Raw genomic sequence first — 26,596 nt, forward strand, 5'->3', positions numbered from 1 at the left:
TTTGATGATATAGCTGGTGGATTTGAGGGGATGGAAGGATAGATTGGAACATAGGATATGGATGGATATAATTGCCCAAAATGGATGGAGGGGAGGAAGGATATGGGCCCAAAATAGATGGAAATGGGGAAGGTGTAGGTCCCAAAATAGATGGAGGGGATAAAGGATTCATATTAGGCATGTAAGGACCCAAAATGGATGGAAAGGGTGTGGGATTTAGATAAGGGATATATGGACCCAAAATGGAGGGTTGGAGATAAGGAGTAGGATGAGGGCCCAAAATAGATGCATAATAAGATGGATGGGAACTTTGGGGTGGAGATGGAAGGACTTGGGACCATGCAGGAATAGTGGGGATACCAACATCTAGAAATACATTTTCATTTCTTTTTTCAATATGATGTTAATTATTTGGAACACAAGATGTGAGTCCATTACTAGCTGAAGGAGTTGGAGCTTTGGATATGATAATTAGTTCTTCTTTGATGGATCTATCATCATGGATTATGGGAGATGTATGATCATGAAGCAAAGGAGATGGGAGGATAGGATCTTGAGTTGGGTGGGCTGAGGGAAACGGATCTTGAGATGGAGTAAGTAAGATGGTAGGATTTAGATATGGAGGGGATGGTAAAAGTGGATCATGTAGGGGAATAAGTGGGATGGCAGGATCTTCTGTTCTGTTGGAGGATATTTCAACATGCTTTTGGACAAGATCTTGACAGGAATGGATGGGAGTGGATGCATGAGGTTCATTATATGGGATTTGGATAATGCTTGGAAGAGGAGATGTGGATGGGATTTGGAGCAATTCGATGGGTGGTGGGATTTTGACGCTTGTGGGAAGTGGAAGGATTTTAAGAAATTTGATGGATGGTATGGGGATGGTAGCTATGGGAGATGGAGGTGATATTATAGATGGGGAAGCTTCATCACTGACTACTTCACATGGTTGGATTAGATGACATGGCTTATCGACTGTTGGAGGCAGCTTTTCTTGTATTTCCTCTAGGAGATTCCTTGGAGACTCGTGTGTTAGAGGTGGAGGTGGTGGATTGATAGGAATAGCTGGTGTGATGAGGGTGGAAGATTGGAAGCTTGGTTGATTGGGTGATGGAGGAGAAGCTGGGATATCATATGGCATGACTAGATAGTTTGGAATAACTCTTGGATTTTGTGGGATGCTTGGGGGAATGTTTCTAAGGCTTTCAATATACCTGTCATAGTCAACAAGATTTTCATCATCATTGGAATAGGAGGTGGCAGGAGCAAGGACAATACGACCGAACACATCATGATAGGTTTGGGATTTCGTGTTTTGATGATGAGTTGGATGGGGATGGGGTCTTGCATATGGATGAACACGGAAGCTCATGGTTGGATTTGGATTAAGCACAGATTTTTGATTGGCTGATGAAGGATTTCCTAGGGAGAGTCAAAGCTATATGACAGACCTAAGCAGGATTGGCTGGAGATTTTTGGCTTTCCTATGGATGGAAGACTTCAAGGGCATGCTGTCAAAAAGTGAGAATTTTGCTTTCCTATGCGCTGGATTGGTGGAGATTGTGTCAACTTAAGGATAGACTACTGATCCTATGGGCATGACACGAGATTGACCACTTGTGGATCCCAACCTTTAGCTCAAGGTGATGAGGGATAACAAGTGACAAAGCTAGATTACCCTAGACAAAGCTCTATCAAAGGGATAACCTTGGTGAGGCTGGTGGATTGGTCGGATTGAATGGATAGAAAATTCTAGCAGAATGACAACAACTCTCTAAAGGCTTGGGTGTGATTTTGGATTGGGTTGCTAGCTGGCTGGGGGGGGATGATTTGAAGAGACTTTGGATTTGGGATTGTTCTAAAGCAAGGAACTAGATAGATTCGGTTGCAGCGGGGGAACTTGGATGATTTTCTAATGAGGCAGTGACTACGCTAAGTATGCCTTGAGCTGGGAGATTTCTGCTTTTTTGGGATTTTGACCAAAGTTGGCAAACATTCATTCAAAAGCTATGAAAAAACAAGCAGAAAAAATTTTGGAGCAAGCACGTCAAACACACCAACATCCTAGGAAGCTTTCTACAAGGATGAAATTTTTTATAGCTAGGGAGTCCTCGATATACGCAAGGTACGTGAGACCCAAATCCGTAGATGAAATCAAAAAGATGTCACACAGCCGAGAGGAGCGGTAACCCACTTCTCCTCTTTCACTTCTCAAGGGTATAAAGTTCCTTGAGGCTTAGCTCGAGTGACAAAATCTTGATCCCAAGAGAGGTGTCTTTCGATTCACCTCTCGGTTCTTATACTTCGCCGAAACGTGGGAGTTGAGGTCATCCCAAGGGGTGATGAAATCCCCAAGTAGGCCTCCTAAAAAGTGTAAAACAAGACCACATACATGATCTTGGGCTTTAACAGACATGCGTTTATTCCCATTGATGATTTAGATTTTGTAAGCTATGATTGAAGACACTTGTGATTATGGCATACAATGTTCATTCCAATTTGACAGCATCGTCAGCATAATGAAAGTTGAGAGATCATCAACATAAGAAATGCGAGCATTATTGAAAATGCATCCAAACCATGCAATGTTCATTGATTGTTAGGCATTCAAGATTGAGTGTGAGTTTGTTTTAAGCCCAAAACAAAGATGTGTGAAACTCGATTGCCAAGCGCGCGCCCGGAGGCCCTCCACATCAAGATTTGTCCAATTTTTATGCCCAAATGAAGTGTGAGTGAGATTAATGCGCATTCAAGAAATTTTCTAACTTAGACAAACCACTAAAGACCCAAGTGAGTGGAGTTTGATGTTTGTGGAGCGCTTAACACCCTCTTAGGTAGACCCATCCCTATAGATGGCGCTGAGATTGCAACCAATGGTTAAATTGATGGGTGATTAAAGAGGGTGAGTCCAACTACAAACTTATTCAAAGTGTCTTTATTAGTTTTTATAACTTAGAAGATTTCAAAAATGTGGATTCTTTTTATGCCCCAAAAGATGATTATTTGATCTATGGAATTCAAGATTGGATTTGTTGTTTTAATCATGCATTCATAAAAAAAACAAACTTGATTTTAATCCATGGCACTCAAGAGTGATTTTAGCAATGTGCATTCAAAGAAAAGTGATTAAACATTCAATTTTTTTCCTTTGAGCGTTCAAGATTGAGATTTTCTGTGTTGTGTTAAGAAATTTGAAGTGCTTTGTTTTAACCTTAGATCATTCAAGATTGTTTTGGACTCAAAAGTGAAAATGACTCTTTGGACTTTGGTTTTCATTCAAGATTTTATGTTCTAGTTTGCATATTTTAAGCCCAAAAATGATATTCTTAGATTGTTTTGATGCATGAAAAATTTAAGAAACATTCAAGATTTTGCAACAAGACATTTGTTTGGAACAAATAACAAAGCTTTTAGGACAATTTTTGGCAACCATTTAGGACTCTTAGTTTTCATTAGATTCTTTAAAAGAACTTTAGTGTGCACTTAGTGTTGATTTTGAACCTTTTGAAATGGAAACTTGAAGTTCTTTTTAAATTTCCAAAAATGAAGTGTTCCTAACTTTGCATGAATGCATCTAAAACCTTGATGTTGCAAGGATGCAAATGATTGGATTGGTTTAGTTTCACTTGTTAAAAGATTATTTTTTTTTGCAAATTTTTAATTTTTTAATGGATTTAAGTATGATTTAGGGGTTCATTTTAAGCACTAAAAAGAAGTGTGTATGATTTTGCTTCCCTAAAAAAAAATGGCCAAGATCTCCCACAAGAAGAAGAAGAAGTAGATGGAATAAGAAGAATATAGACAAGAAGAGGAAGAAGAATTTCAAGTGCTTTGTCCACCTATAAGCTTGAAAAATCTGCAAACACTATGAGATATACTATGAGTTCCTTTGTCTTCTTCATGCTCATGTGGACCTAAAAAACCAATTTATACAATCCTACCAATCACAAAAACAAGCAAAATTAGCCAAAATTAGCAAATGATATACAAAACTTGACTAAAAAAGCTAATGAAGATGACCCATGCGGGGTCCCATCGGGCGTGCCAAAATGTATATGAGAAATGTTAGTATGCTAATAAAAACCAAATTTAAATAAAGCTTCTACAAACTAAACAAAATTCATAGACTTCAAGATAGACTAAGATGAGCTCTCAATTAAGAATATGAGCCATTAATGGACTCTCTCAATAAGAAGCTCTCTTGTTGAGTGGCTTTGTCTAAATAGATAGGATGTATGCTCAAGCTTATGCCTCAAAAAGGGCTTCAAATGGAGTTGGAATTTGGGTGTGAGTGTATGGTTTTGATGTAAAATGGCGTCTCAAAATGGAATTATGACTTTACTTCATGGATTGTGTTATTTTGCAAAGGGGAAGGATCCAATTTATAGGCAAGAGGCTTGAGGGATTGAGGGCTAAGATGCAAGGATGGGAAAAAGCTCATGGAGGGCTCAGATTGCATGAGAGGAGAGCACATGGATTGTGCTTCCTTATAGTCAATCAAAGAGTGACACATGTCACATGGTGAGAGGATGGAGGAAAGGGGAAGGATGAGTCAACAAAGGAGGCTCAAGGGATAAAATCTTCATAAAGACCCTCATAATGGCTTGTAAGAGTAATAAAAGGGCTTGGAAGAGTCATTTATGGCCTAGTGGACTTCATAAAGTTTTATGGTTGAGATATTTTGAGGGAGATGAGAGAAATTTTGACTTGGGCTTGATTAGGAGGGTTTTAAGCTTGCTTAGGATTGTGCAAATGATTAGAGGATGGATTAGGATGGTTTAGGATTAGCTTAGGGATAGGCAAGTGGATGGCATTTAATGAGGGTGGGTGAAGGAGGAGATATTTGTTAACTTTGGCTTGGGTTAGTAAGTTTTAACCCATGTTTAGGGAATGTGACAAGGTTAGGAGGGGATTAGGATTAGGTTTAAAGACATCTTCTAGAAGAGTCTAGACTTTGGATGAGGATAAAGACTTTCTAGAATAGTCTAGAATTTCCTAGGATGAGGATTTTATGAAATAAATAAAGTTTTATTTATTTCAAGGGTTTGGGTTGAGGAGATATTTATTAAAATATTTTTATAAAACATGAGCATTAATATTTAATCTTGATTAAATATTTTGAGTTGGGATTAGAGGTAGGAAATGATGGGATTAGCCTTTAATTAAAATTAAAGAAGGATTAGAAGATTTTGGAAGAGGTTAGTGGTCTTAAGAAAATTGGCCAAGTTTTGGGCAAAAAATAAATAAATTATTTATTTCGGGATTTTTGGTCAATTTATTAATTAAATAATTAATAAATAAGGAAATAATGTTTAAATAAGATTTAAACATTTTTGGGAGGGATTTCTTAATTAAATATTTTTAATTAAGATAAAGGGATTTAATGGCATAAAAATAAATTAATTAATTAATAAATGATGATGTCATCAGGAATTTTTTAGAAATTAAAAATACTTTATTTTTTAAAGGATTTTTGGTCAATTTATTAATTAAATAATTAATAAATAAGGAAATAATGTTTAAATAAGATTTAAACATTTTTGGGAGGGATTCCTTAATTAAATATTTTTAATTAAGATAAAGGGATTTAATGGCATAAAAATTAACTAATTAATTAATTAATAAATGATGATGTCATCAGGACTTTTTCAGAAAATAAAAATACTTTATTTTCTAAAGGTTTTTAGGTGTCTACACACATGACCATCCAATATAATATGGAGGCTCTTATAGTGGACACCCCTCTTATATGGATGCTTCAGATTATTTGGAACTAAACCACAAACAGAATGCAAAGAAAAGATCACACCCCCAGTCCTTGCTTCTCTAGTTGAAAAGGACATCATCAAGTTGCTCAAAGAGATATGATAAATCAAAAGAGAAAAAAACAATGAAAAGCTCAACATATCCCAAATAAATTCATCATTTTTGAGTTCACTATTTTTTTTTTATAGGATTGATGTCAAGTGTCAATGTTTAAAACATGTTTGAAAGAAATATCTTCATTAGGTGACAATAGTAGACAAACATAGTTATAACAACTAATGACTGAGGTTAAGGAGGATTCTTTAGTAAGAAGAACTTGAGTAGGACTAAGCAATAGTAGATAGATATAGTCAAGATGACTAGTGACTGACACAAGAGAGATCTTCCATGAGGTGAATCTCAGCCATGACATGAGTGACAGTTTGCAAACATAGTTAGAACAACTAGTGACTATCACAAAAGAGATTCTATGAGGAGAATCTTGAAAAAGAGTGATAGTAGCAACACTAGGCAGACACGATTAGTACAACTAGTGACTGTCACAAGAGAGATTCTATGAGGAGAATCTCAAAAAAGAGTGACACTAGCAATAGTAGGCTAACATAGTTAGAACAATTGGTGACTATTGCAAAAGTGATTCTATGAGGAGAATCTTGAAAAAGAGTGACACTAGTGACAATAAGTAGACATAGTTAGAAAAACTAGTGACTAACATGAGAGAGATCTATGACAATGTAGGGTGTTTCCCCCAAGTTCTAACAAGATTTAATCCATGGATATATGAGAAAAAAGCCAGAAACCAAAGCAAAAAGTGAAAGCATGAAAGCAACTGTACAGGAAGCTAGAAGATGTGCTACAAGATATGGCAATTGAACAAGAGGTGCCTGTTTACTAGGTTTTCACCTTCTTGGCAAAGATTCTATTTTTTTATTATTTTTGCTACCATGATGCCTATTTCCAAGTTTTCACTAGTAGCACTTCTCTTCTTCTTCTTTTTTAATGGTATTACCAACACACCTACTGCTAGATTTTTAGGACTTTTTGCAAATTTTAAATTTTTTTCAAGATATTTAGATATACAGAGAGCTTCTAAAATTAGATCAACTATAGAACTACATTAGGTGGAGAGTGTTAATAGGCTCCTTGAGCACCTCTCCCTTGGCTGTAGAAAGCTAGTAAGCACCAGATATGTACACTGCAGTGACTACGTAAGGATGAAGCCAGTTGGGTTTGAACTTCCATTTTTGGATCCATTGTTGCCAATTCTTAGGATTTTCTCTCAGAATGAGATCACCTAGTTGAAAGTCACGTGGATTAACTTTCTTATTGTAGCTTATGGACATACACTACTGATAAGTTTGAAGATGATTGCATGCTACTTGCTAAAATTCATCTAACAGTACTAGTTCTTGAAGATGAGATATTCTATAATCTTCATTAGTAATGAGGCCCTTCATGGAGATTCTTAGAGTGGGGATCTCAACCTCAATTGGAAGCACAACATCTGCTCCATAGACAAAATCAAAGGGCATTGTACCCGTCGGGGTTCTGATACTTTTTCTATCTGCCCATAAAGTAGGATTAATTTGAAAGTGCCACTCCTTTCTAGAGTTACTAATTATGTGATGCAATATCTTAAGGATCACCTTATTGGATGCCTCTATTTGGCTATTACCCTAAGGGTAATAGATAGAAGACCAATGCTATGTGATTATGAAATTTTTTCATAACTCCTTAAGGTCCTTGTCTTTAAACTATCCTCCATTGTCCGTAATAATAGAGGAAGGTATACCATACCTGCATATGATGTAATTCATGATGAATAGAGCTACAATTTTTCTATTTGCTATTGAGAGAGGGACTACCTCAACCCACTTTGTGAAGTAGTCTATAGCTATAATAATGAACTTTTGTCCATTAGAAGAAGATGGGTAAATCTTTCCCACAAGATCAAAGGTCCATTCTTGGAATGGCCACAATGTAGTAGATAGAATGAGCTCCCTAGCTAGAGCATGGATCAGATTCCCATGGAGCTGACATTGTTTGTAGGACTTTGCATATTTGATTGCCTCTTGCTCCATATTCAGCCAATATTAACCAGCTCTAATAAGTTTACAAGCTAGTGCCAAGCCATTTGAGTGAGATCCACAAATACCCTCATGGACATCAATTAATGCACATTTGGACTCTTTAGACTTTAGACACCCAAGGAGTGTTCCGTCGAGACCTCTCCAAAACAAGTCATTATTAATAATGACATACCATGAAGTATTACAGATAAGGTGACATTTTTCATTCTAGGTTAGACTATCCAAAATGGTTAGGTCACATAGATAGGAGTATATATGGTGGTAGCGATATGAATCTTGTCCTACAATAGAACAAATCATCCTAGATTCAAGGGTATGTAATGGACACCCAGGAATGCCCAAAAGTAGAACCAAGGCTGAAATTATATTAATGCTGAGAATGCTACAATCAATTACAAAGAGATGTATTCCAAAGGCCAAACCCTAAGGAAATGATGTCTAGAATGTTACAATAGAGAATCAATGTCCTCTATTGCCAAAAAAAGGAGTTTGATTCACACTGTTGGAGTTGAGGAAAGCCAACTCCGAAGACGCCAAGATCACCTGCATGCGAACCTGTCAAAGAGAAGCCATAGAAGGGAAGAGCATGGAGCACGGGCAAAAACCCTAAACGGACATGAGAGCCAAAAATGCAAACACAATAAGAAATGTATTTACAATAAGAAAATGGCTTTCGATGTGAAAATACAATGAGGAGAGCTCAAATATAAAGAGCTCATGGAAGCTTGTAGAACAAGCTAGAAGATAAGTGTGACAACTAGAAGGGAACAAACTCCCGTGTTGTCACAACATGCATTAAATATGAAATATTAAATAAATGCATGACCTAAGTAAACTTAAGCAATAGAGTAAATAATAAATAATTAATTATTTACTCTAACAACCCCCCTTAAGTGCAACTTAGGGAAATGCCTTAAGCTCACAAAGCTAAGATGAATGCATAATGGGTCCCGGCAACGAGGCCATGTTAGGTACCCAAGTACAATGCAAGAAAAATGCAACCTCTGTAAGCAGGGAAAGAGAGAAAACCACATGGAAAAAACCCTCCCCCAAAAAGAGGTAAGAACCTAGTGAAGAGCTGAAGAAGTCTCCAACTAGGGAAAATGTCCCCTAAATCAGGAACAATGAGTGATCATGAAGAAGCAGCATCACTGAAGCATGAAGAAGTCGCAAATCTGTCAAACTGCTGATCTGAAGAAACCTCCATGGAAGAAGAAGGCACGAGCCGAGCATGTCTATATGGTAGATGATCCATCTCACCGAAATGCATAGGTAGCCAGCCACTGCAATCGCCTTGTATATAGGATCAACCACTAAATACATAGTTCACACTATCGAACCATCGAACCATGGATGCATTAGAACACAGCATAACCCCCCCTTAATGCAGACAGGGTGTGATGACAGGCAACTGAGAAGGTGAGCCAAAATCTTCTGCAAACGAACCAAGAACGAGGAGAGAGGAAAAGAGGTACAGACACTGATAAAGACACGGTCTAAATGACTCTGCATGGGCTAATGTCGTGGAAGGGACACTCACTTGACAAAGGGAGAATGCCTAAAACAGCAAACAAAGATCCCCCCCATGGTGCTTTATGAAATAGTGCAAGTACACCTGACTCAAAACAACGTTCATGACTCCCAGAATACAAAAGTGACAATTTATCTCAGTGCAAAATAAAAAAGTGCTTCAAAAAGATAGCTACAATGATCAAAACTAAAAAATAGCTACAACAAAAGAAAGTACAGCCAAAAAGAAAGCAAACCATGCCAGGAAAATGATCCTCGGGCCTAAAACACTCAAAATATCCACCATAGAGCAAAAATGCCAAAACTATGATAGAAAGAGAAGAGGCCAAAAGTGAGAAAAAAAGATGACAGTTCTGAAAAGATGAGAAAACCAGCTTTCCAAAAATATAAAGTTTTCCAAAAACAGACATGGGACGCAAAAGATATGCATGCCGGAGTCAAAAATAGGACTTTGGACTTTAACAGAAAAAACAGGCAATAAAAAGGCATCAAAACCTAAAAATACCTACACCAAAATCTCTGTCTCGGAACTAGCTTTCCGGTGCTTCTTTCGGATCGGAAAAATACCTCCGTATGCAAGAGTTATGGCCAAAAAACTACAAGTAGGTCCAAAAGAAATCGGGAGAGGTGCATGCAAAGGCTGATGCAGTGCTGACGTCAGCAAGTCAGCCGATTAAATTTGATGGCTTGGAGGCCGTCGCCGCAAAAAAGAAGTGCCACGTGGCAGTGCTGACGTGGCAGGGGTGACGTGGCGGGTCCATGTGGCAAGGTGCCACGTGGCGCCCATGCCACGTGTCACCCCCGCAGTGGCCTACTCGGCTGACGGGCTGCAGAGTTGGCGCTGACTGGAGGCGGAGCTGTTGGGCGGCGGAACCGGGAGGAGACCGGGCGTTGGCAGAGCACGGGCTGAGAAGTGGAGAGGCACCGCCGGCGGAGGGCGGCGGCCGGGCCGCGGCGGAGCGTGGGCGGCGCTGCCTGCTGCGGCCGCTGCGAGCGGCACGTGGGTGGCGCGGTGGCGCGGCGGCGGCGCTGCCGGAAATGTATTTTTTTTTTTTTTAAATCCGCGCTGCGTCCGTACGACCGTACGGCAGACTCCTAGAGGCCTCAAAAATTTGCCAAAATTGCCCTGTCTCCAAAAATGAAAAGCTTTATATGAATCCTGACTGCAAATGGCCTTCCGGATCCAATGGTGATGTCCGTTTGGGCTGAAAGTGCTCCAAAAATTGCTGATCCCCTGATTTGAAGAAAAAATGCACAAACCAACTAGGGTTTGTGACTTCAAATCACAGCTTCAAAGTTTCTTCAACGAAACAGCAGCAGGAAGGCTCTGATACCATGTTGGAGTTGAGGAAAGCCAACTCCAAAGATGCCAAGATCACCTGCATGCAAACCTGTCAAAGAGAAGCCATAGAAGGGAAGAGCATGGAGCACGGGCAAAAACCCTAAATGGACATGAGAGCCAAAAATGCAAACACAATAAGAAATGTATTTACAATAAGAAAATGGCTTCCGATGTGAAAATACAATGAGGAGAGCTCGAATATAAAGAGCTCATGGAAGCTTGTAGAACAAGCTAGAAGATAAGTGTGACAACTAGAAGGGAACAAACTCCCATGTTGTCATAACATGCATTAAATATGAAATATTAAATAAATGCATGACCTAAGTAAACTTAAGCAATAGAGTAAATAATAAATAATTAATTATTTACTCTAACACACACATCCAAGCTCTTATCAAATGCAAGTCTTAATCATCTGATCATCAGCAATGAGACTTCCCGCCCTATTTATCCTTTTCTTCATCCTTCTAGAAGGAACTAAAACATTAATTAATTGCAAGAGCTAGAAGCTTCCTCCTAATAATTAATACATACCCTAGAAATTCCTCCCTAGCAATAATTAATTAAATCACGAGAGGCTTTCATCCTTCCAATAATTAATACATACCCTAGAAGCTACTCCCTTGTAATTAATAATTAAATTAATTAAATACAAAGTCACCTTTTAATTTTTAATTGAATGACTTTATAAGAAATTAATTTAATTTCTTCTTATCCTCCACTTAGACTTTGGAGAACGTGAGAGCTAAAAGATGGGATCATTACAGGGTATCATAAGTAAGGTAGAATAAGATTTCTACCAGGAACTCATGCTGAAATTCATTCTCTAGCATTTATAGCAAAGAAGCTAAAGTAGCCATGACATCAGCCTCTTTGTTGTCTACTCGACGAATTTTTTGAAAAGTGATATGAGCAAAGTATTTCTTTATGTCATTAGCCATGTATTTGTAAGGGATTAATTTCTCATCCTTTTTATGATATATACCATTGACCTAGTTAATTATGAGTTGAGAGTCTCCAAAAATATGCAATTGATCTACTCTCTATTCAACTACATTTTTCATGCCATTAATCAAAGCCTCATATTATGCAATGTTGTTGGTGCAAGGAAACTAAATCTTGTATGCCTTAGGTAGTGAATATCTTTGTGGTGTAATTAAGAGTAATCATGCACTAGAACCTTGTTGTGTGAAGGAACTATCAAAGAACATCACCCAAGTTTGGTGTGTGAGGTTCAAAATTGATTCATTAGGAAAATCAATAAGCAATGGGAGAAGACTCTGCATCGGTGCATTTTCTAGTTGATCAACAATAGCTTGTCCCTTGATAGCCTTTTGTTCAACATACTAGATATCAAACTTGCTTAGAATTATGACCCACTTAGCCAACCTCCTTGTTAGAGCTGCCTTATTGAGTAAGTACTTTAGTGGATCAATTTTAGCCACCACTCATGTAGTGTGAGCAAGCATGTAGTGTCTCAACTTTTGGGAAGCAAAGATGACTACCAAGAAAGCTTTCTCAATGATGCTATAATTTATCTCATAAGAGATTAACGTATGACTCAGATATTAAATAGACCTTTCCTTGTTATTGTGGTCTTCTTGAGCTAATAAGATACCTAGAGATGTCTCTATTCTTGAGATGTACAAAATCAAAGGCTTCCCATAGATAGGAGGCATCAAGATCGATGGATTAGCAAGATATTGTTTTATCTATATCAAGCTTTGCTCGCAATCCTAACTCCAGTTATATTTCACACCTTTATGTAGAGTCTTGGTAAAAGGTTGTGATCTATCCACCAGTTTTGAGATGAATCTCTGAATAAATTGAAGTCTTCCTTGTAAGCCTCTCATCTAACTGATATTATGGGGTGGCAGCATATCCATAATTACTTTAACTTTCTTTGGATCTACCTCAATTCCTTTTGCAAACACAATGTATCCCAATAGTTTCCCTTATGTGATGCCAAATGTGCATTTCTTAGGATTAAGCCTTAGCCCAAATCTTTCTAGGTGATCTAGGATAGGTCCCAAATCTTGAAGATGAGTATTGTATTTTTTACTCTTGACCAAGGTATCATCCACATAGTCCTCCATGGTCTTATGCATCATATCATGGAAATTGTAGCGACTGCTCTCTAATATGTAGCACCAGTATTTTTCAAGCCAAATTGCATCATGTTCCAATAGAAGGTTTCCCATGCATAAGTAAAAGCAGTCTTTTCCTAATCTTCTGGTGCAATTTTGATCTAATTATAACAAGAAAACCCATACATGAGTGAGTACATCTCATATTCTACTATCATTTCCACTAATATATCAATATTAGGAAGTGGAAAATCATCCTTAGGAAATGCTAAGTTGAGATCATGGAAGTCAATACAAACTCTGATAGATTTGTTTTTCTTGGATACTGGAACAATGTTTGATATTTATTCAGCATAATCAATAGTGTAGATGAAACTAGCTTTCATAATTTTCTTCAATTCAGGTCTGATGAGCGATGCAACATGAGGATGTATTTTCCTAAGTTTTTGCTTGACTATTTTAACACCTAGTGCGATGGACAAATGATGCATAATGAGGTTAGGATCTAACCCTAGCATGTCTAAATATGTCCATGCAAATTTTATCATTTTCTCTTAGAAGAAAGAAATGAACTCTTTTTCCTCTAGGGACAATGACTATGCAAGATGTATCATGTGAGGATGTTCTTTTGTTCCCAAGTTGATTAGCTATGTTGGCTCTATCAACACTGATGATCTTTCCTAAAAATGACTACGAAGTGCATCATATATCTCATCTGCAGCACCTCAGAAAGGTTTTCACCCTTAGATGCATCTTTTATTTTTACTTTTTTAGGATCTAACACTGCCATAATGTGGTTCTCACCATCAAACCTTCTATTTTTTCTTTCTGATTGTATGACTGAGATATTTGATGTTAGCTTCAGTCATATTGATTCTTTTTTTGTTAGTGGAAGACGTTATTGGTTCAATATCATTTAAGTAGTAGGCAAGAGCATAGTCATTCTAGAATGTAGGAACTTCACTAAATAAATTGGAATTCTAGTCTATAAGCTCAAGATATGTGACTGAAAGACTGGTGGCAGGTTTGATTGCATTCACAGTATAATCATTAAATTCTTGGACAAGCAATTTGAGACCTAGAGTGCACATCCACAAGTGTGTTCAAATTCCTTTGAGTACTAATGTCATCAACCAAAGACTTGAGGACAATAGTTGGATTAGACTCATCTGACCTAATCCTAGATGTTTCACCTACTTCAATTTGGTTTTCATAGACATGAACTTGATCTATATCTTTATCTATAGTTACTTCTAAAAGAGAGTAAAATTCATATTCCTTAGAATTAGTGCTACATGATGACAGACTATAGAATTCCCCAACAGTGATAGGGACATACTCTCCTTAATCATCTAAATTTTTGCATAGGTACTCAATGTGTAAAGCTTGACTAGATTCTCCCTATTTTGAATGAGCATGAGGAAAATTAGTAGTATCCTCAGAAGAATCATTTGTACCATCCATAGTGCTAACATGTGGCACAAAGTCATTAGGTTTAGAAAATAATTTAGCAGGGTCATTAGGAATAGGATAAGGATAGGGATCCTCATTATCAATATTATCTTCCTGATCATCAAACTTAGCTTATGACTCATTTCTAAATGAACTCTCGGGTTTTGGTATGAATTTTTTGATCCCTACATAGAAGGGAACCTTCTTAAAACCTAGACTAGATGTATCTCTATTTCTTTGAGCTATCACTTTAATAGAATCAATTAGACCATTGTTGTTGCATCTAATAGGACTGGTTCCCACATAGCCAAAGTATTTCATGAGTCTAAGACCAAGGCCATATTTCTCAAGAGTGATCTCACGAGTTTGAATTTTGAGGTCAACTAGAGTCTCAACTTTATAAAGCGACACAAAAATGGCTATTTTTTCACTTTTGTCTTCTAGGGGGACTATAGCCTTGAAAAAAATACCATTGTACTTGGTTTGAGGTATCAACACAAATGGTCTCTTCACTTTAGATGGTCTTTCATAATGAAGGGGAGACTCAGGAAGAGATATCAATGATAGCACTAGTTCTATGTGATATTCACCCAATCAAGTTTCTTTCAGCTAGAGTGACTATTCAATTTACTTTAGCTTGTCATCATGATAATCAAAAGATTCCCTATTAATAGGTACAAAGTTTTCAATAACTTTTAGCATGATATAGGTATAGCTAGTACTTGTAGGGATAGTAACTTCAGAGCCATGAAATGGAAAATTTATGCATTGATGATAAGTGGATGGTATATCATGCATCTCATGTATCCATGGTCCTCCTAGCAAAATATTATAAGCCAAGGGAATGTCAAGGACCTGAAAAGTGACATCCCTTTCTACAGGACCACACAGAGAGGTAACACCACAAGACCTAGGAACTTTTTCTTAACTTTGTCATATGCTTTGATATTGATCTTACGATGAGGATCAATCGACTCCTCAGAATAGTCTAATTGCCTAAGTAGAGTAGTGGGGACAATGTTTAACCTAGCTCCATTATTGATGAGCACCTAACGGACACGTTTCTAATGTATCATGACCTCAATGTGTAGAGGTTGATTATGCAGGTGACTCAATGAATTTTCATCCTCCTTAGAGAAGGACATATAGTAAGGTGAGGTTAGATGACCTACCATACATTGGAAATGCTCAAGATCAAGATCTTGGAGGACATTCATCTCAATGAGGGCTTCGTCAGGAATATGCCTATGAGTAGGTGAGATTTTAAGTATTTCAAAGATCATGATTTGAGCATTAGTTCATTTTAACTAATCAAGAACATTATAGCTGGTAGCTTCTGACCAACACGGGCTTTATCTTTTTTTTGTTCAAGATCAGGAGTAGAAGGTGTAGGGCCTTTGAGTACCAACTTGGCACAAGAACAAGTGTAGCAACATTGGCACAGGATTGCGAAGATTCATTGTCAAATGTGTGGGAAGTAGGGGACCCCTTAAGACAAATGGTGTTGTAGGTTTATTGTTATCTTACTTACCCTTAATGTTAATAACATCATAGTACTCAAAATCCACAGGTTCAACCATGTTGACCATATTATTGTAATTAGAGTACGTATAGTTGACCTTGTTGTTAGGTTTTGGTTTTGAGCTCTATCCTTTCTCATAAGACAAGAAGGGCTCTTTGAAAGCCTTGTGATTCAAGTTCTTGTTATGTCCATCTACCACAATGTCACCATTATCAATCAATTCTTGGAATTTATGACACAAGTTTAGGTAGTTGCTAGTTTTGTGACCCTTGTTTTGGTGGTATTTGTAGAATGCAATTTTGTTCCACCATGGTGGTTGTGGTTGTAGATCGTAAGGACGAGAGTTGTCCAATGGTGAAATGAGCTTTTTTTGTAGCAATTCCTTATAGACCACATCCAAAGGTTTATCAAGGGGTGTATACTCTCATTTAGGGCATGTAGCCCATGAGTTCCTTGGTTTATTTCTAGATGTCTTGTTTTTAGGAGGAGGTTTCTCAACATTCTTCGAGATGTTGAGATTATCTGTGAGATTAAAGGTTTCCTTAACAAGTTTAGGAGTGATGTTGTCAACAACCCCATCATGTACAATCTCTTAATTCTTGTTCATGTACTTGGGTTTGTCCTTGTTAGCAGTGGATCCTTGTTTTGTGTCCTTTTGAAGGGTAAGTTCACCCTTCTTGACCATGAATTCCTCTATGCATATAGCTTGTGTGACCATGTCTTCAAAGGTGTGTGGACCTTGAAGTTGGACTCTATACCCAAAATCAAGTAGGATTTTATTAGTGAAGATGTCAAGCTTTTCCATTTCAGGAATCTTGTGTGAATATTTAATATAAAGTTGTCTCCACCTCTAAAGGAATGTGAGGAAAGGTTCCCCAACTCTCTATTTAAGATTACACAAATCTCAAATATTAGCAAGGTGTTGAATGTTGTGAGAATACTACTGGACAAACAAGTTGGAAATTTCATCAAACATTTTGATACTAGGAGGTAAGTGTGAAAACCACTCCATAGCCTAACCACCTAGACTTCTTTGGAATAGATGCATGAGATATGTCTAATTATGCATAAATTCCATAGACAAGGCCCCAAATTCTCTCAAATGATCTTGGGGATCAGTAGTTCCAAAGTATTTTTCATACCTAGGTAACTCCACTTGTCTTGGAAAAGGAGGCATATCTATACTCTTGTCAAATGGGAATGGACAAATAGCCTCTAAGGTGTATGTTTTTGCAAGCATGTCTTTATCACACATCATTTGGGCTAGTTGATCTTGCATGATTTTTAGTTGGTTTTGGAGTTTGGAAGTTTTAGTTTCCTCTTTAGGCATGATGATAGTTTCCACATTAAAATGATGGGGTAGCATAGCTCCCTCTTGGGCCAGTTTGAGAAAGTATTTTTCTTTCTCTTCATTAAGTAGGATTTCCATGACCTTTTGGAATTTTTTGCCTTTACAACACTTTTCTATTTGTTTAGGAAGTATTTCCACCTCTTCCTCATCTTCATAAGTGTAGGGATCTTTTTGTTTCTCATTCCTAGGTTGGTCTTGGTCTCTATTATGGTCACCATGTTTAGGTTTGTGATCAACCATTGTAGGAATGTGTTCAATTTCAATATGCTTTGATTGGAAAGGTCCTTTGAAAAAGAATTCAGATGTATTGTTTTGAGATGTAGGACCTTTGCTAATTTTAGGATCTTCTTGATACAAGGGGTTCTTGGTTTGTCATAAGTTTATAGAGAACATTTTCTAGACCTGAGGTGATATGATAGGCAAGGGAGATCATGAAGATTCCTCATTGGACAAACTAGATGTAGACCATGTACAAACTGGAAGGCAACCTCTACCACAATTACGATCCCTAGCTTGACCTCATCTAAGTCTAAGGGGATAAAACACATTTCAACTTCTTGTTGCCACAGTCATAGACAAGGATAAGAATAAAAGACCTAAACAAGAATCACACTAGAATGTAGTCTTAAGAAAAAAGCAAGAAAAGAGTGTTGTATACTAAGGTACGAGTAGTCTAGGTAAGGGCTAGAATAGTCAAAGATTATGACTATCGTGACATGGATTATAACAAGAACTAAAGGACAAGAACAAGATAACTAAAGAACAAGACTAGTTTAAGTGTATACCACAAGTCATTAGCCAAGTAGGATACCCCTATTTGGGAATGTACATAGATAGAAAAGAGGTAACAAGTTGTAGGAACGGACAAGATTGAGAGCATGAATAGCTCTGACGAACCAGATTATTAGTTTTAACTTAAGATTATGCATGAAGATTCTCTAGGAACTACATAGGAAACTACACCAAGGAAGAAGAATATTTAAAATAGCAATTTTGAAGCTAGAATCTCGTGCAAGTGCTCACATAGAGCCATGCGAGGAAGTGTTATACTGACAAGAAAAATAGGTTTTGATAAAAGAAAAAAGTTGCAAGATCTCACACAAAGATTCTCACTAGGATGTGTGAAGAACTTGATAGGGATGCATGAAGAAATGCCTACTTGCACAAAGAGATGCAGAGTCAAAAGAAACTTGTGCAAAATCTAGCAAAACTAGGCACAAAAACAGAGACCAGATTGACAATTGAAACTAGATTTTGAAGAGACTTTAAAGTTTTTAGACTATTCTAGATAGACTATTGGTCAATTTTAATATATTTTAGACAAATAGCAAGGTTGGCTTTCAAGTCTTTAATAGCATTTGGTTTTTGAACAAGACAAGTGTTTTTAAAGTGACATAGGAAGCAAGTAGTAATCAAATACAATCCAACTAAAGTAAAGAAACTTAGAGGGATGGAGGGAGTCTTGAATTTTAGTTTATTTAGATAGGTTTGGACATATTTAAGACTTGATAACAAACATGCTTTATCCTTAAAACCAAAAATGGTAGAGAAGGTAAAACCTTTGTCCCACAACTTATGCGCATGCATGCACCTCACACAACCATGTCACCCCACTAGAGTTACACCCATATTTTTGGTGTATTCAAAGGGCTCAATAACGTATATGCTGAATGAACACCCTTATGATAGGGGTCAAGCACATATACCACCTTCCAATACCCAGTAGCATACCTATGGTGAGTTCTACAGGAGAGATTCTTCCCCCTCCTTGCACAAAGATTATGCATCCTTTTGAAGGTGAATCGGGTAGCAACTAACGAAAAGTTTTTACTTGGATTCTATTTGTGTTAATCCCCAGTGGCTTTATACATGAATTTGAGACTAGTAGCCCACACCAACATCTAAAGGTGCACACACTTGACCAGCAACACCGAGGTTGGAGCTGACCAGTGTTATAGACAGAGCCTCTTCTTGATATAAGATATCAACAATGAAGAAGAGGAAATTAATATGGATTTGGAGTGTTTTTCTCTACAAAGCTTCTTTATTATAGTGAGTCAAAATGTCTAGTGAAAGAAGTGTGCTCACTTGGGTCATTCCTAGAGGTTCGATCACTCTAGAAAGCCCTCTAAGGGTTGACTTAGACATGTGGTTCAAATCTATGGGTCCAAATTTTTTATTTCCCTTAAGGGGAAAGAGCATACTCCTCTACCTCATTTCCTTTCCCAAACATGAAAAACATGTTAATCACTGAGTTAGCTTAATTGATCCCACCTTGGCCTATTCCAAGACTTTAATCCCCTAAAATAAAATCATCATCTCTTCATTAAAGGCTTGGTTTGGGAGAACCACTAACTTGCTTGCCCCCCTTGAATGTCATCTTTTAGAGGCTTCTAGGTTTCTAATTTACCCTTGGTCATGATCTCCAAGAGGTAAAGAGCATACTCCCATATTCCCCTATCTTGCACCCTACAAATTTCACAAGCCCTAATTATCCTTGTGTGGAAAGTAGGAGAAAGACGCAACATTTTATGTGGGTTTAAAATTGATCTTTGACATTCATATCTTTGACAGTGTCCTGAAAACACATAGTCAGTTCATGTTTGATATGTTTGTATACAAGGTATCTTCATTAATCATTCTACAAACCATAGTTATGCTATAGAAAAATCAAAAATCTGAAAGAAAGTGCTTCAAAGAAAACATGTTAATCAAAAGAAATGATGAACTAAATTCTAAAAATTATACATTTTGCATGTGCTATTCCAACATTCTGTGTGAAATCCTTCATAGGCCCACATGAGAAAATGAGGTACCACACAAGAAATTGTGCAATGGGGCACTTTTTCATGTCAGGAATTGTGAAGAAACAAGTGAAACCCTCAAATATTCTCTCAAAAATGATATTTTCTTCTTTAAAATTTGGAAATCTATACATATAGGTACAATAGAATTATTAAAATATCAAAAAATTAAGTAGATGAGGATAGAAAAATTAATTTTCTCCATCCCATGGTGGGTGCCAAAAATGTATATGTGAAATTGGGGGCCTCTAATCCTCACATACACTTCAACATAGTCCTTTCCTGCAAGATCATCTCAGAATAAGCATTGGATTGTTTATTCGAAAAGTCTAACAAAGCGACTTGTTTCCTTCTAGCTAGAAGGATTATGACTTTGCTCTCAGAACAAGAAGCAGGCAACCAAACCTCTAGAATGAAGGATTTATGCAGCTAAATGATAATGCAATTAATCTATATGAAAGATGCAGGTGTTAATCTAGAAATAAGAAAAAGCATGTAATCTATATGTATGCATTGTATTAAACTAAATGATATTGATGCTAAGCAAGAAAAGCTATGATAACATAAAACAAGTGAGTATGCAATTCGACAGAAATTTGATGCAATTCAAATTCCAAACTCTATAATGAGGGATTAGAAGCCTCTTAAATAGAATTACCAAAATCCATCAATGGTCAAGATTAATTGGGATGAACTATCGAGATTAGAAATGAGATTTAGTTAGAATAGAAAGTTTCCTTATGAAAAGGAAGTGAACTGATTTCTTTTGAGTGGAATAAGGAGTTAACTGATTTAATTCCTTTTTTGATTGTACTCAACTGAGAGTTTCCATTCTGAACTGAAGAGAGAATATTGGAAAAGATATTTGATTTAAGGAAATTAAAAATGACCTAATAATTGAGTATTCTAAATTGAATAATTAAATTCAATAATTAGAATGAGAATATTTAATTAAATCAAATATATTTAATTCATTTATACATTAGCTAAAGAAGTAATTTAATTTAATTATAGTATAAGCACTTATAATTAAATTAAATTTAATCAATAGGTTTAATGTAGCTAATTTGAGTCAATACTTAGGAATTAAATAAAGAGTGTGATTAATTTAGATTAGGATTTTTTGCATTTGACACTTAAGTCAAGTAGCGAGTATCAGAATGAGAATTTCCTAGTAAAATAAGAATTAGAAATGATTGAACAGACCAGAATTGGTTTAACATGGAAATGTGCCAATTTTGGGGTATTACACTTCCTTATTTGATTTTCAACTAAGGATTTGAATTCTTTGAATTTGGATATAATCTCAATTAACTCTTTTAGCTTAAGGAAATATGTCCAAGTTTTTCTAGAATAATCATCCACAAAGATGATGCACTAAGAGTATCCAACTAATGAAGGTATTGACATGGGTCCACATATGTTAGTATGGATGAGTTCAAGAATGCTCTTTGATTTATGTTCACTATGATGAAAAGGAGTTTTAGGGTTCTTTCCTAATGCACACCCTTTACATATCCCTTCATGTTTAACTTTAAGGTTAGGTAAGCCTTTTGCAAATTGCTTTATAGAAGGTAAAAATTGTAAATTTAGATGCCCTAGTCTTCTATGCCAAATCTCATTTTTTTTCCCAATTTCATGATTTAAGACTAGATTTGAGGAATTACAAAGTTTCTATAGAATCACTTCTCTAAATCCAATAGAAATATCATTTTTTATGTTTGATTTTCAACTAGCACAAGACTTTATTTTCTTGAAAGGAAATCCAATACCCTTGATCTACTAGAGAGGATATAGAGATAAGATTTCTTTTGATTCCAGGAATAAATAGGACATCTTTTAAGTGTGAGTTAACTCCAAAATTTAGTTTTATTGAGTAGGTCCCAATTCCTTTCACATGATAAGTGGAGTTGTATCCCATAGTTACTTCTTTGGTTGAATATCCTTCAAGGCTTTCAAATTGATTTCTAAATCTAGTAATATAACTAGAGGATCCACTATCCACTATCCAAGTGTTTTTATTAGTTTGTAACTCACATGACAAGGCAAGGAAGAATATTCATTTTTCTCCTTCATTGACTTTGATCATGCTGATAGGATTTTTCTTTCTTTGGGGACAATATATATGAGTATGTCCAAATTTGTCACATTTGTAACATTGAGTTTTGGATAGGTCTGTTTTCTTATAGTCTATATTTTTCTTTCCTCTCTTCCTTTCAAATTTATCCTTTTTATTATTTGATTTTGCATGTAATGCTTGAATCTCTTCCTCCTTATTAGAGATGATTCCTCTTGATATTAATCATGACTCTTCTTGAGTGCAATCATTTTTGAGTTGATTGAATTTGGGTACAGAGGGATGACTAATACATTGGTTAAAAGATTAATCCTCTAAATGCTATTAGAGATAACTTCACATCATCTTCATTATTTCCAAAGGTAGAGAGTTAGTCCTTTAAGGTCAGACCCACCTAAATTATCTGCAATTAAATCACCCTCATCCTTCCTCCTTGGGGACAATTACATCATAGGAGTTAGCACCCCTAAGTAGAGGAGTCCACCAATGTTACCTTATCTTTCCTCTTCTAGTTATTCCTCATATCCTGGGTCTTGGGGTAGTTAGTGATGATATAACCATAGACATCATAGTGTTGGTAAAAAAAAGCTACGTTCTCATAAGAAATTGGTTGGGACCAAACTCTCCACTTGGATTTAATCATCACTATAGTAAGGATGGATTTATTGATGGACATATTCACACAAAATCTTGTATTGGCCAATCTTGACTTGCTAGATGTAACATTATCAGTTCTGATGAAGTGTGCAAATGAGTCCTCGAGTCATTTAAAGACCTTATCATCCCAAAACTCTAGAGGAAGCTCATGGAGCCAAATCCAACCTAGAGCTATATGGAGAAGCTCTATGATTGGGTTAAACTTGGGTTTCCACTTAGCCAAAGTCAAAACATGTTTACCAAAGCACCAAGATCCTACCAAAATGGAATTTTTATCCTCCTTCAAAGAAAAGATGAATAGAAAGTGACCCCCAACAAGGCAAAAATGTTGACCAAACCCTTGAGTCTCCATCTTGTAGAGAACCATTTTCTAAAAATCTCAATAGATGGATGAAAGGCTTCAAATCAGCCTACCAAAGCATAAGTTAACCCAAGTAAGATATTATCCACCACCAAGTTTGGTAGGCTTATCACCGGGCCCACCTTGTCCTGGGCAATCGCGAACATCACATCTAAATGAACATCACTCATCTGAGAAAACAACACATTCTTCCAACCTAGTTTGGGGATCTCTATTGTGCCAAAGTCAACATTCTCTAAGAACTTTAGTGAAGCATGGCCCCCAAGAAAAGCCAAATCACCTAACTAGTTAGGAACCCAACTAGTGCAATCTAAACCCAAGAGAAAAGTGAAGGGTGAGGAGCTACTAAATGAAGCACTAGGACAATAATCAAATCCACACAGACCTAGGACTAATTTAAGGGGGGTAAGAGAGGGGCCCTAACTAGTAGCATTAAATTTTATTTGACCAACCATTTTAACAATATCAGCAACATTCACATATATGAAATGAGGCATATCATTTCATAGATCAATGTGTTTGATTCAAAAACTACACAAAAAAATCCTCATAACAATATCACAATTTAACTTGATGTGAAAACAACCTCCGACTTATCAACATTTTTTCTACTTTCTTATTTTGATGATAGATCATACAATATAACAAGGGTTAATATAATATAATTTTGACAATGCACAATGACACAATTAAGTAGGTTTATTCTTGAGAAAAAAATTATGATTAAGTGCACTAGAGGTGACTTGGAGTAGTATTGAGATGGATGACCTATAGACCTAATATATCATCACTATATATTTGTTAAAATGTGATGAATAAAATGACTAATGTCATTCATTTTCATAAAAAATAAATTATTATGAACTATCACTTATCAAGAGGGATTATCTTCATCTATATGTTTCAATTTCCCAAAGCTCAAAGGAAAAGGGGGAAAATCTCTCTAGAAAAAGATTTTGAGAAATTACACCAAGACTCCTAAATAAGAATATTTGGCCTCTAGGGAAACACCAAATACATTAACTATCTATTTATCTCAGCCATAAAAAAAGGTGACCACCAATGGCCATAAAAACTATAATCATCAGTTCAATGGAGGACATGATTCTATATGACAAGGTCAACTTTAGCATAAATTGAAATTCCAAAAGATAACACTAACATTTGATAATGAATTTATGAGATATGGGTGAGCAGTCAAACCGTCCCAATGAATAAATTGCTTCAACTCACTCTCTGTACACCATTGGACCTCCCATAAGGAAAGGACTTCCCTCCAAACATCTATTGCAAAGGGGTAGTGGATAAGTAGGTGTGGAATATATTTTGCGTATTAGAGACATAAAATGTAGTAGTTATCAAGTTGACACCCTCTATATTGGAGGTTATCAATAGTGAGAATTAACCCATGCAAAACCATCCACCAAAAGAAGTTTATCTTTGGTAGGATCCTAGGGTGCCAAGATTTTCTCTAATCAGCCTGGGCCACCCCCTCCCCCCCCCCCCATCATACAATAAAGATAAGAAAAATTAACTATGAACTCATCTGAGGGTGTGAGTTTCCACATTAAGAAGTCCTCAACTAGGGTGAGGGGAATCCTATAGGTATGGAGAAGATCCTATAGCTCTTGAGAAAGCTCGAACTCTATTGGCTCAAGGTTTTAGAAAGTAATCCATTATCTATCAGTGGTGGTAAAGTTTTGAATCTAAGGACCATGAAATGTAGTACACATCTCACACAAAGGTAAGAACTTAGTTTGCACGAGGGGGGTATCATGGATCCATTGATCTTCTCAAAATTCAATATAAATACTATTTCTCATAATCTAATGACACCCCATTTCTAGGATCTTTCTAGTGTTAACCACATCATTTCAAATCTTGGATCCCTGGGAGAGAGCATGTGCACATGGGAATTGGTGGGGAGACAATATTTTGAGATATTTAGCCTTTATAATATTACATTAACTATCCTGGGAGTTCACCAATTTCTAAGCAATTTTGGTTAATTAGGCCTTGTTCAAGTGTCATATTCCTCTTCAATTCAAACCTCTGAGAGCTTTTGGTTGACAGACTTTCTCCCAACTAACTAAATTCATTCTAGACTTCTCTTTAGTGTTAAACCATAAGAAATTATTCTTGATTTTCTCAATAATATCTCTAAATCTATTCTAGGATTGTGAAAATGGAGAGGAAATACATCAGGATGCCCTATAGGGAGGTAAAGAGAAGGTAGAATTTTCTAGCATTCTTCAATATTTTCTTTTCTAGCCCACCATTTTTGTTTGGAAGTGTTCAACTAGACCATTCCAATATTGATTGCGGAAATCCTTTATTGTAAGAAGTAGACCAAGTTAAATATCTAGGAGGGATGCCTCTTTGCAACCAAGAATACTTGTCACCTTTTCTCTCAAACTAGCAATGGTGTTAAAGAAAAAAACCTAGTTCTGAAATTGATCACATAGAGACCAATTGATAAGGTTTTAAAGATTATCTCAAAAACAGAGCTTAACCTTAAGGAATCCAAGCAAAAAACTTAGATACCTAAATTGATAAGCATTTTAAAGATTATCTCTAGAACGGAGCTTAATCTTAAGGGATCTAGATAGAACACCTAGATACCTAAGATGAATAAGCTTTTAAAGATTATCTCTAGAATGGAGCTTAACCCTAAGGAATCTAGATAGAACACCTAGATACCTAAATTGACAAGATTTTAAAGATTATCTCTAGAATGAAGCTTAATCTTAATGGATCCAAATAGAACACCTAGATACCTAAGTTGAAAAGATTTTAAAGATCATCTCCAGAATGGAGCTTAACCCTAAGGAATCTAGATAGAACACCTAGATACTAAATTGACAAGATTTTAAAGATTATCTCTAGAATAGAGCTTAATCTTAAGGGATCCAGATAGAACACCTAGATACCTAAGTTGAAAAGATTTCAAAGATTATCTCTAGAATGGAGCTTAATCTTAAGGGATCCAAATAGAACACCTACATACCTAAGTTGAATAAGCCTTTTAAAGTTTTCCTCCAGAATGAAGCTTAACCTTTAAGGATCTAGATAGAACACCTAGATACCTAAGCATAAAAAAAAAAACATGATCCAATCATGAGTCATAGAATCATCCTTAGAACAAGGCTTGATCCTTAGGAGTCAGGGTTTAGACTGTCCTGATACCTATCTATCAAACTTTAACTAGAAATTTTATAAGATGTGATCAACTGATCAAAAGATGAGATAGATGAAAAATGATGCCAAATAGAGGGGAACAAGATGCCCCTAGTGGTGAGAAGATAAGATGGAAATAAGATGCCCTGAGAAATGAAGATGCCTTGAGTGATGAGAACTTAAGCTTTAGATTGAGTTAAATTTTAGATACAATGATGTAATCATCCTGCCCCCTCAGGAATGAAATCAAAAGATGACACACCAAAAATGTGATGTAGCACAATATGTTAAAAGGTACTAAAGAAATTTGATGTTCAAAAGAACATAAAAGAGATCAGAATGATCAAAAGAAATATAGAAGAGTTTAGAATGATTAA

Source organism: Cupressus sempervirens, chromosome 1, assembly GCF_028749045.1.
Source record: "Cupressus sempervirens isolate cs-2001-9-10 chromosome 1, ASM2874904v1, whole genome shotgun sequence".
NCBI classification, from domain to species: domain Eukaryota; kingdom Viridiplantae; phylum Streptophyta; class Pinopsida; order Cupressales; family Cupressaceae; genus Cupressus; species Cupressus sempervirens.